The sequence below is a fragment of the Oryx dammah genome, unplaced genomic scaffold (assembly GCF_014754425.2).
Source record: "Oryx dammah isolate SB20612 unplaced genomic scaffold, SCBI_Odam_1.1 HiC_scaffold_26, whole genome shotgun sequence".
Lineage (NCBI taxonomy): Eukaryota > Metazoa > Chordata > Mammalia > Artiodactyla > Bovidae > Oryx > Oryx dammah.
In genome coordinates this window covers 96,780,101-96,791,877 of record NW_024070210.1, presented here as the reverse complement: position 1 = coordinate 96,791,877, position 11,777 = coordinate 96,780,101, and positions in this window count along the sequence as shown.

The window sequence follows — 11,777 nt, the reverse complement described above, 5'->3', positions numbered from 1 at the left end:
CAGTCGCTCAGTCGTATCTGACTCTTTGCAACCCCATGAACTGCAGCACGTCAGGCTTCCCTGTCCTTCACCATCTCGCAGAGCTTGTTCAAACTCATTTCCAGTAAGTCAGTGATGCCATCCATCCATCTCATCCTCTGGTGTCCCCTTCTTCTCATGCCTTCAGTCTTTCCCAGTATTAGGGTCTTTTATAATGAGTCAGCTCTTCGCATCAGGTGGCCAAAGTACTGGAGCTTCAGCTTCCAATTAATATTTAGGATTGATTTCCTTTAGGATGGACTGGTTGGATCTCCTTGCAGTACAAGTGACTCTCAAGAGTCTTCTCTAGCACCACAGTTCAAAAACATCAATTCTTAGGCGTTCAGCCTTCTTTATGGTCCAACTCTCATTGCTGGAAAAAACATAGCTTTGATTATACAGACTTTCGTCTGCAAAGTAATGTCTCTGTTTTTTAATATGTTGTCTAGGTGGGTCATAGCTTTTCTTCCAAGGAACAAGCGTCTTTTAATTTCATATCTGCAGTCACCATCTGCAGTGATTTTGGAGCCCAAGAAAATAAAGTCTCTCACTGTTTCCATTGTTTCCCCATCTATTTGCCATGAAGTGATGGAAACAGATGTCATGATCCTCATTTTTTGAATGTTGAGATTTAAGCCAGCCTTTTCACTCTCCTCTTTCACATACATTAAGAGACTGTTTAGTTCTTCGCTTTCTGACGTAAAGGTGGTGTCATCTGCATATCTGAAGTTATTTATATTTCTCCCAGCAATCTTGATTCCAGCTTGTGCTTCATCCAGCCCAGCATTTTGCATGATATAGCCTGCATATAAGTTAAATAAGCAGGGGGAAAATATATAGCCTTGACATACTCCTTTCCCAATTTGGAATCAATCTGTTGTTCCATGTCTGGTTCTAACTGTTAGAACTGGTTCTTGACCTGCATACAGGTTTTTCAGGAGGCAGGTAAGGTGGTCTGGTATTTCCATCTCTTTAAGAGTTTTCCACAGTTTATTGTGATCCACACCATGAAAGGCTTTAGTGTAGTCAATGAAGCAGATGCTTTTCTGGAATTCTCTTGCTTTCTCTGTGATCCAGTGGATGTTGGCAATTTGATCTCTGGTTCCCCTGCCTTTTCTAAATCCAGCTTGAACATCTGGAAGTTCTCAGTTCATGTACTGTTGAATCCTGGTTCTGACAAAGTAACTGAGAAAGGTCTTGATCTCAGCCTACCTCATGAAAGTCTCCATCATTCAGGCCCTACGAGACAGTAGATACAAGACTCCTCTTTCTGTCTCCTGGTTGGCCTGCAAGAGGCTGGGTGAGGGAGTCTTTGAAAAAAACAGGCAGAATTAGAGGGTTTCTTTTCAGTCTCCATAACTATGCGTCCTTGGGCAAGTAATTTAAACTCTCTGAGTCTTGACTTCATTGCTTATATATTAGTGTAACAATGAAAGCTCATTCTCAGAGTTGTTTTAAGTGTGAAATGAAGGAAGGTAGCACAGTGTCTGCACATAGTCAAAGCTCCATAAGTATTATGTTAGCCAGTTTCATTACTATGTTTGTTGTGACGCTTCAGTGTTACTCAGCTTCTTAATTAGCACTGGCTTCATGGGGGTCAGTCACCTGCTGCTAAAACTATTTTCTATTCCTGGCTTCCAAATTTGCTTGTATACCTGACATTTGAATTTTTACCCAGATCTAGTAGCATCATCCACAACAGCATCACAACCTTTTTAAAACTGTCTCTCCAACCAATAGGTTGCTCTGCGTTGCCCCATGATAAATAAGCACTGAAGGGGAATGGACTGGATTCTCCCACATTTAACTATGCTAAAGAGTCAGATCTTACAGATAAGAAGTACATTTCCAGTGGTGAGATTCCCTCATTGACCATCCAGCCAAGTTCTATTTTTCCTTTAAAACCATTTATGTGAGGTCTTTCTTCCCAACAGATGTGATAGGGTGGCACTTCACTGATGACCCAAATTCAGCATTCACTCACTCACTCACTCAAAGACTTACCAAATACCTACTGTCTGCAACAATGCTTTCATCTGTAGCCTTCATCTGGAACGCTCTTGTTGTCAGTAATTACCATTACATTATTTCTACTCTACACTAAATTGTAACTGTGGAGAGCTCACCATGAGAGACCATGCTGAATTCCTCCCTAAATCCCTAGAGCCCAGCAAGTGCTTTCCATACAGCAGACTTCCAGGAAAATGTTTCTCACTGACCATGATGCAGATCCGTATCCAGGGGGGTGGGGGGGCAGTTTCCCTCGAGGTAAAGAAGAGTCAGTGCTCAACCAGCCAGCTTGGGCTTGCTAGCAAGTGTGTGACCTTAAGATAAGTCACTGTGTCTCTGAGATCTGCCTCAAGACTTGATGCAGCTGAGATCCATGTACTTCTAAAGCTTAGTTACTTCATCCTGGGCCTCAGAATTTCCACTAAGAATGCTCCTCTCTGGATATCTCAACACAAAGGAAAGACAAGGGACAAAGAGACCGATATCCTCAGAGAATGGTTTCTGCATTTTCTCAGTGAGGTCCCATATTCTATTTTATTTTATTAAAAAATTAAAAACATTCTGTTGATAATCTTATCCACTTCCCATCTCACTCTTTATCCTTTCCTTTCCCCCCACAGGAAAAGACAAAAACATATTAAGACTAAGTTGACTCCAGTCAGCACCACTTTCAGCATTCCCTAAGAACAATGAACTTAGTAGTTGGCCAGCTACCAAAGATAAGAAAATTACAAAAGTCAAAAGACCAATATCTGTCATGAAGCAGACTGAAAACTCCCTGCTTGTCTGATTTGTTCCACTTTTTACCCAGATTTGACATCATGGAGACACATTTTTCCTCTGCTTATATTTTCTGACTTCAAAAGCAACTCATAAAAAATAAAATAGAAATTTTAAAAAGTGTAAGCCTTGCGTGATGGGAGTTTCATTAAGGCATATTTGTTACTTAGACTTGGTATCATAAACTGTAGTTGAGTTTGATATTTGCCTTCTTTCATCAACTTTCCTAGGCCCCTAAAATATAGAAATTCACCCATATTTCCCTCTTCACTCATTTTCCAGTGATATCTTAAGGTGGTGAATAGATTATTGTGGAAGTTGTCTGAATTGTATAGCCTCATTGGAGACCAAGGCGAGTCTCTTTGGAGCCACTGGTCTTAACACTGTGCTGGGAAGGCACCCTGTACCCTGCGCCCTGCTCACAGCCCTGTCCTTGGGAACTGTCAGTCCCGAGGCAGACGAACAGGCTGTAGGTGGATTTCTACAAAGTCAACACCTTGGCTAAAGAAGAAATGCACAGGTTGTGCCCAAGGTGGGTGAAAAGCATCTTTGGACTTCAAGTACAGCACACTTCACTTTCATAAAGTATTACTGGGCTGTTCTCAGATAACCAGTGATGCATTTGATTCCCACTCAAGCTGCCCAAAAAGTCAATGATGAGAAAGTCTGGCCATTAGCTTGGGTACTGCAAATGCAAGAAAATCACAGGAAGTTCATAGATCCTCAGCCTACTGGATGTCTTATGCTCGAAGAACATGAGCTTCTATTTCTATTTCTATTCAAACAAATTAAGCTATAGACTTCAGTTCCTGTGACTGGAGCTATCTTATGGCTTCGTAACTTCTTTTTGCTTCTCTTGGTTTAAAGTCTTGTTGTGAGGGTGGATTGGACCAAAGGACCTTCTACTCCCCTCAGAAACACCTCTCCGAGAATAGAGAAAGACTTCTTGATAATTTTCCTAAAAACTAAATGAGCAGTTGATGCTGAGAATAGAAACATTATCTTTACTGTTCTATCCCAATTAATGTACTCTTGTCTTGCCTGGTAGTGAAATCTGTAATGTGATTTTAAAGCCATGAACTGGACACAAGGTCCCTAAATTTAATAACTGAGCTCCACAGACAAAAACAATAGGGGAAAATAACAAAAATTAACTTATAAAAAAAGCATTGCCTCCAGCTGGAATCTAATCTTTTCACCAGTTATCTCTAGTTGGGGACAATGCTGGGGAGACTGGCTTTTGGGGTATCATTTGGCAAATTCATTCTACCAGAACCAGACAGCCCCTGAACCAAAAATGAAGTTCACTCATTTAGTAAAAAGGGAGCATGCAGCTCTTAAAAGCTCATAGTCATTAGAAACTCTTTCATTCCCCATTTAAGTAATAAGTCCAGATGGCTCAGGAAGTAAAGACATGCTGGGTTATAAAGAAACAATATTCATTTCCTTACCGCACGCCAGTAAATCCTCCTTTCCCCCGTCTTTTTTCCTCCCATCATTTCCCTCCTGAAACTTCAGTTTTCCATTTTCATGAATGGACCCAGAGTCCCTGAAAACAGACTGAATGTTCCTGAAGGAGGAGTAAACTGGGCTATGGGAAAGCAGAGAGCCACAACTCAGTTCCCTAGGTAGCAAGGTCACCTAACTACATTCCTTACCTTGCAAACACAGACAGGTGACACTACAAGAATGGAGCTGAAAGTAAGAAGAATTTTAATTCAAATCAGAGAAACTGATGACTACCCTAGAGTTCAGAAATCCTTTTCAAAGGGAGTGAGATTTTTATTGATCCTTTCTGAGAGAAAATAGTCAGTTATACTTTTCCAGTGAGGAAGTATTAATGTTAAACATATCCATGCTTAACACAAAACATATCTATAATTTTAAAATATTTTTAATATTTATAACCATTTAAAATATAAATATATGTTAATATTTTATGCACAAATTATATTTAAATGTAATATATTTTAATGCAGTATATAAGTATATATTATATACTACATAAATAGTTAATACTTTATAAATATATGTGTGTGTATAAGCTCAATTGTGTATGACTCTGCAACCCATGAACTGTAACACACCAGGATCCTGTGTCCATGGGATTTTCCAGGCAAGAATATTGGAGTGGGTTGCCATTTCCTCCTCCAGGGGATCTTCCCAACCCAGGGATCAAACCTGTGTCTCTTGCATCTCCTATATTAACAGGCGGATTCTTTACCAATAGAGCCACTTGGGAAGCCCCTATAAATATACAGATAGATACCAAAAAAAAAAAAAGAGATAGATATGGATAGATAGATCTAGATAGATAGACCTAGATACACAGAGATAGACTGATAGATCAACAGATAGGTTGATGATCGATATTTCGATTGAACCCAGGTCTCCCACATTGCAGGCAGATTCTTTACCAGCTGAGCCACAAGGGAAGTCTAGAACACTGGAGTGGGTAAGCCTATCCCTTCTCCAGTGGATCTTCCCGACCCAGGAATCCAACCAGAGTCTCTTGCATTGCAGCTGGATTCTTTACCAACTGAGCTATCAGGGAAGCTCAGATACACAGATAGAAAGAGCAACTGCTCACCATTCCTAGGACAACAGTACAGAATTGAAAAACAGTACTGCAGGTTTCTACACAAATGGGGGAACATATGGAGCCAAACCTAAATAACACTAAGCTGCTTCCCAGAGGTTTTCAAGAGGAAATATTTTTCTTCTCAAATATCATCAGGTGAAGAACACTTGAAGCCAAACCAAATAACACTGAGCTGCATCCCAGAGGTTTTCATGGAAAAATATTTTTCTTCACAGATATTGTCAGATGGAAAATCCAACAGCCACAAAAAGAAGATCACAGTCAGTTACAACAACCCATGTTACCATCAAAGGCTTTGTGGTCTTCACTGCACTGTTTTGGCAGATCATGCTATAATGTTTCAGGATCCAAGACAAAGGCCACTTCTCACAGTTGGTGCTTGCCCTTTTTTCTCTCTAGAGAGAAACTTAAAAGCAAACCATCTTCCTTCCCCATCATAACCTGAGTGTTCTCAGGTTCCATTTATAGAGGAGCAAGAGAAGCATGTCCTCCATAGTCTAAGAAAACTTGAGTCCCACTTCTTCCTCTTCCTACTAGTAGAACTGAAGCCTCTGTGCCCTCATTAGGCAATTGAAGCTGTTATCTGCTTCATTGCATTAGGTGGCTTAGAGGTTAAAGCGTCTGCCTCCAATGTGGGAGACCCGGGTTCAATCCCTGGGTCGGGAAGATCCCCTGGAGAAAGAAATGGCAATCCACTCCAGCATTCTTGCCTGGAGAATCCCATGGACAGAGAAGCCTAGTAGGGTTACAGTCCACGGGGTCGCAAAGAGTCAGACACGACTGAGCGACTTCACTTCACCTCAAGATTAATGTATGCAAAGGACCTAGCCCACGATACACAGTAAATTCTCTATAATACTAGCAGTAGCTATTCTTTTTATTAATTGATTACAATACTTACAGTAAAGATTCTATAAATCTTGATATTGTCATGAAAATCAAGAGGTTGAGTAAAAAGATCATGTATCTTGCACCCCTATGTTCGTATCAGCACTATTTACAATACCCAAGACAAGGAAACTGCCTAAATGTCCATCACAGATGACGGGATAAAGAAGATGTGGATAAAGATATATATGTGACAGAATACTACTCAGCCATAAGGGAGAATGAAATAATACCACTTGCAGCAACATGGATGGACCTAGAGATGATCATACTAAGCGAACTAAGTCAGAAAGAAAAAAGCAAATGTTGTATAATATCACTTATATGTGGAATCTAAATTACAACACAAATAAACCTATCTACGAAACAGAAATAGATCACAGAGAGGGAGAACAAACTTGTGATTGAAAAGGGAGGAATGTACTGAGAGCTTGGAATTAGCAGAAATAAACTAGTATACATAGGATGAATAAATGGCAAGGTCCTACCATATAGCACAGACAACTACATTTAATAGCCTGTGACAAACCATAATGGGAAAGAATATGAGAAAGCATATATATAAATGTATACTTACATATATAACAGTCTCTGTTGTACAGAAGAAATTAATACAGCATTGTAAGTCAACTTTACTTCAATAAAATTAATTTTTTAAAAAGAGCATGTATCTTAGAATTTCCAGGACAATTTCAGTTTCAAATATCTCATCCTATAGCCATATGTCCAAAGTATTATTGTCTTAGTAACTAACTAGGGTACTCACTGGTAGATATTGTAGGTTATTTGCAATGAAAGAAAGAAGGAAGAAAGGAGAAATTAAAAGAATACAGGGTCTATTGAATATGGCGATTTCCAAACTGGGGTTCCTGAACCTCTTAGAGATTAATGAGAGGAATCTTCGTGTGTTCCTACGTTGGCGCTAGTGGTAAAGAACCTGCCGGACACTGCAGGAGATACAAGAGATGTGGGTTCAGTCCCTGGGTCAGGAAGATCCCTTAGAGGAGGGCATGGCAACCCACTCCAGTATTCTTGCCTGGAAAACCTCATGGCCAGAGGAGCCTGGTGGACTACAGTTCATAGAGCTGTAAAGAGTCAGACATTTCTCAAGTGACTTAGCATGCATACAGAGTCATCATAGACATCTTACTTACAGCCACGAAGATGCTAAAATATAACCAGCACTTTAGACCAGTATACAGAATGCTTTAATGGAAAAGAAACTGAGAAATGCTTTCATAAATCCAGCTTACTATTGAGGTGCTGGTGGAAAAAAAATTATAGACAGTAATAAAAAGGATGTTTAATGATAGAAACTTAGAACCGACATTTCAGATCAAATGGTGATCCAGTCCAGAGGAGTGGGCTCCAGAGCTTGGCAGGAAGTTACCGAGGAATGTTTCAGTCTATAGGTTACTTGCTGTTGAGTTTTTGATCCAAAGAACAAAGGAAATGTCACTTTCATGAGTCCTCCCCAGCTCCTCTTAGAGCAAATCGGTGATTGCCTTCTTTTTAAACCATAACTACATGTGAAGTGGTATTTTCACAGAACTGGTTCAATAAAATCACACTGTAACAGTGACTAGGAAATGTAAAAATATGTATGTTAAGTTAGGGTGCTGGCCTCTGTTTAATGGATAACAAGTTGATGCGTGTTGAATGGGATGATGGTTCTAACAGTGACTTTTCAGTGAGGCCTGGGTTCTTCTCCTGGGCTTTTTTCCTGATGCTTCCCTCAAACCACATAGCTCTGTTTACTGGATTCAGAAAGATGCTGTGGCCGTGGAGTAGAGTTAACCTCTAAGGAGCAGAACTGGTTAGCAATAGGGTGGAAGGGTTAGTCATGTACAGGTAAGAGAGTTTGACCATACAGAAAGCTGAGTGCCGAAGAATTGATGCTTTTGAACTGTGGTACTGGAGAAGACTCTTGAGAGGCCCTTGGACAGCAAGGAGATCCAACCAGTTCATCCTAAAGGAAATCAGTCCGGAATATTCATTGAAAGTACTGATGCTGAAGCTGAAACTCCAATACTTTGGCCACTTGATGCAAAGAACTGACTCATTGGAAAAGACCCTAATGCTGGGAAAGATTGAAGGCAGGAGGAGAAGGGGATGACAGAGGATGAGATGGTTGGATGGCATCACTGACTCAAAGGACATGAGTTTGAGTAAACTCCAGGAGTTGGTGATGGACAGGGAGGCCTGGCAGGCTACAGTCCATGGGTCACAAAGAGTCGGACATGACTGAGTGACTGAATTGAACTGAACTGAGGGTGGAAGGCTCCCTCTCCATCCCCTTCATGCCTACCAGGTGTCACCAGAGGAGTTTCAACACAGCACTTGGAAAAGAAGACCACGGCTTCCCTCTAAACACATCCATCATTGTGTGTGTGTGTGTCTGTGTCTGTGTGTGTGTGTATGTGTTAGTCGCTCAGTTGTGTCTGACTCTGTGACCCCCTGGACTGTAGCCCGCCAGGCTCCTCTGTCCATGGGATTCTCCAGGCCAGAGTACTGGAGTGTGTTGCCTTTCCCTTCTCCAGGGGATCTTCCCCACCCAGGGACTGAACCTGGGTCTCCTGTATTGCAGGAGGATTCTGTTCCCTTTGACCATCATGATCGGCTCTAACTGCGGAGCACCAATAAGCTGGAGCACAATAAAATTAGAGGTGGGAGAGATAAAATCTAGAATGTCTTTATTTCAAGTCGGTGATTTAAGAGCTGGCACACTCAACACACTTGAACACACAAGAAACTCTCCCCCTGAGACAGCGAAACCTCCCCACAGCCTAGGCTGGTGTGTGGGTCTGAGCGGTGATGCTCTTCACCCCAGAAGTGAAGAACCCAGGCAGGAAGCCAGGAAAGAAAAGAGGTGCGATGCGCCTCCACCTTGTGTCTGCCCTCCATTATGCCGCTTCCTTATTTTATTTAAAAGTACACGTGGGGGACTTCCCTGGTGATCCAGGGATTAAGACTTTGCCTTCCAATCAGGGTGTGCCGGTTCCATCCCTGGTCGGGGGGCTAAGATCCCACATTCCTGGTGGCCAAACAGACAACAGAAGCACTGTTATAATAAATTCAATAAAGACTTAAGGAAAAAGGGGGCCAACATCAAAAGAAATCTACAAATAAACCACAACCAAAAAAAGCATATCTGTGAATGTTCTGAACATACTTCTGTATCTTCTTCCTAAATGAAGCTAAACATGTCTGGACTAGAAAATACTGTTATTATTACTATCTGAATAAAAAGACAGAAATTAGGGATGTGCCTCCGGACAAGCTCAACAGTGGTTTTTCTGCCACCTTCAAGGTACTCTGCTGCTCTGTGCTCAGAATTTTCTCACCCATCACAAAGAAAGGTACATCGCTCTCTTGAGGAAAACGGGAAGAGGGGAAACACCCTCTCAGGGTAAGAAAGTTGCTTAGTGCTATTTTCTCATATTTTTCTCCCCTGGTGACCAAAGAATGTATTTATGAGATGCTTCTTTTTAATTTTTCATTACGCTTTATTTAATCCATGAATAAGCTTAATCAAAGATACTATTTATAAAGCCCCTATTCCTTTCCAGAATTAGTAGTAAAATTTTTCATTTAACTTTGACAGCCTCAAGCTGAGTATTACCATCACATCTGGACGGTGAGACGTCAGAGGCGCAGAGAAGGCGAACAACACGCCACACCTCACAGTCCTAGGAGTTGCCAGATTTGCAATTCCAACCCATGTCTCTGTCTCTAAAACCAAAGCTCTTCACCACCACACTAGACACATTGCCAAGAGGCAGACCGGCATACCCAGAGTTAACAGGATTACAGGAGATGGTGCCAGGGACACCCCCAGACGTGTGTTTCCACCTAGCTGTGCCAGCTGGAGAGTCCACACTGCTGTAGTCTCCTCTGACGCCTCTGCCCTGCTTGGCTACTGCCTTACCCTCCAGGATCCTGGCTTTGACTTGCTGCACTGACTCTCATCTCTTTGTTTCTGACTTCAATGTCTAGTTTCCGGTCTCGTTTATCCCAAATCCTCACCTCTAGTCAACCCTTCCAGAGTAGTTTTGTCCGTTGGTCTGGAAGCCCATCTCCTGAACTGGATGCTGGAAGCGATCAGCACATGAGCTAAGAAAGTCTTCGTATCAAAACCTTATGTGTGTTAGACACAGATACACTTTATTTAAAAAATAATAATAAGCTAAATACTAAGATGACCTGCTAACTAGCCTGATGATAGACCTCCAGGAATCCTTTTGCTTCCTTCAGAGAATTCCTCACGCCCCACATGTCTGCAGAAAACAGCCTTGCCAGATCAAACTGAATCCACAAAACCATCAGGTTCTTGCTATTTTTCCCCAGGCCTAGCTTGCCACCTACTGGTAAGAAGCAGGAGCAAGAATCCAGGAGCTAGGACACAGGACAAGAAAGACAGGAGTTAACCAGACAGCTGCCCTCTACCAAATACTCATGTTCTTAGATCTTCCAAGGCCCAGATCTTCCGGGAGGCCACAGAAAGGCTGGGGCAAGGTAAATTCTCACTCCAAAGCTGCTGGTGATGTCTGTGTCCCTCTAAAGAAACCCTCTGACACGTGAATGGCCTTTGTGCCCTTCTTTGGCGGAAAATTTTCTTCCACTTAAGAAAAAGCATCAGACAGAAGGGGCAAGCATGAACATCTCAGAGAAATTTCCAGAAGACAAGCCAGGAGGAGTTTCATGCTTCCCAGTGCGCCAGCTGACAGCATGAAGAATACACAAGCCTGCAGCTGAGGGGCCAGTGGGCAAAGGGCTGAGAAAGAAGCTCACTGCTCTCTCCAGGAGCTTGAACTGGTGAACCCCAACTCAAAGGAATGCCAGTAACATGCTACAGACCAAACTAAACCCTAATGTTAATTCTCTTACTGACCTTCAATGGAAAGATTCTCTGAAAAATAATAATATCCTTGCCAAGCTCACATAAAAATAGAAATTTCTACATTAAACATATCAAAAATATATCATGCAAATTTGATTTCAAGGTCTTCTTTTTCCAGACCCATACCCTTGCAACATCCCGAATATCTCAGTAAAAGAGCATCCTTCCAAAAATAACTTTCTTTTTCAAGATTTGATCTTGTTCCCTAATCTCCACATCCTAAGAAAAGGTGAGAATAAGGGAGAAAGATGGGCCCATCACTGCCCTCTGCTCTCACTTGTTAGAAACTCCTCTAATGGGCTGTAAGTAAATTTTAAATGTTGGGATCTTCTCTCCATTTAATGTGCATATGAATTTCAGGTTAATCACAACAAATTGACCACACGTATTCACTTCCTTTCCCTCCCAACATTTGACTAAAATCACAATGACAAAATTAAAAAGACATCACCCCCAAGGACAAAGAGAATTCAAGAGGGGGCAATGGCAGACAAAGATCCTGGCACATGTATGGAGCCCTGAGCACTGATGGACCTCAGTCCATACACCTTGGTACATGTATGGATTGGTATTTCCATG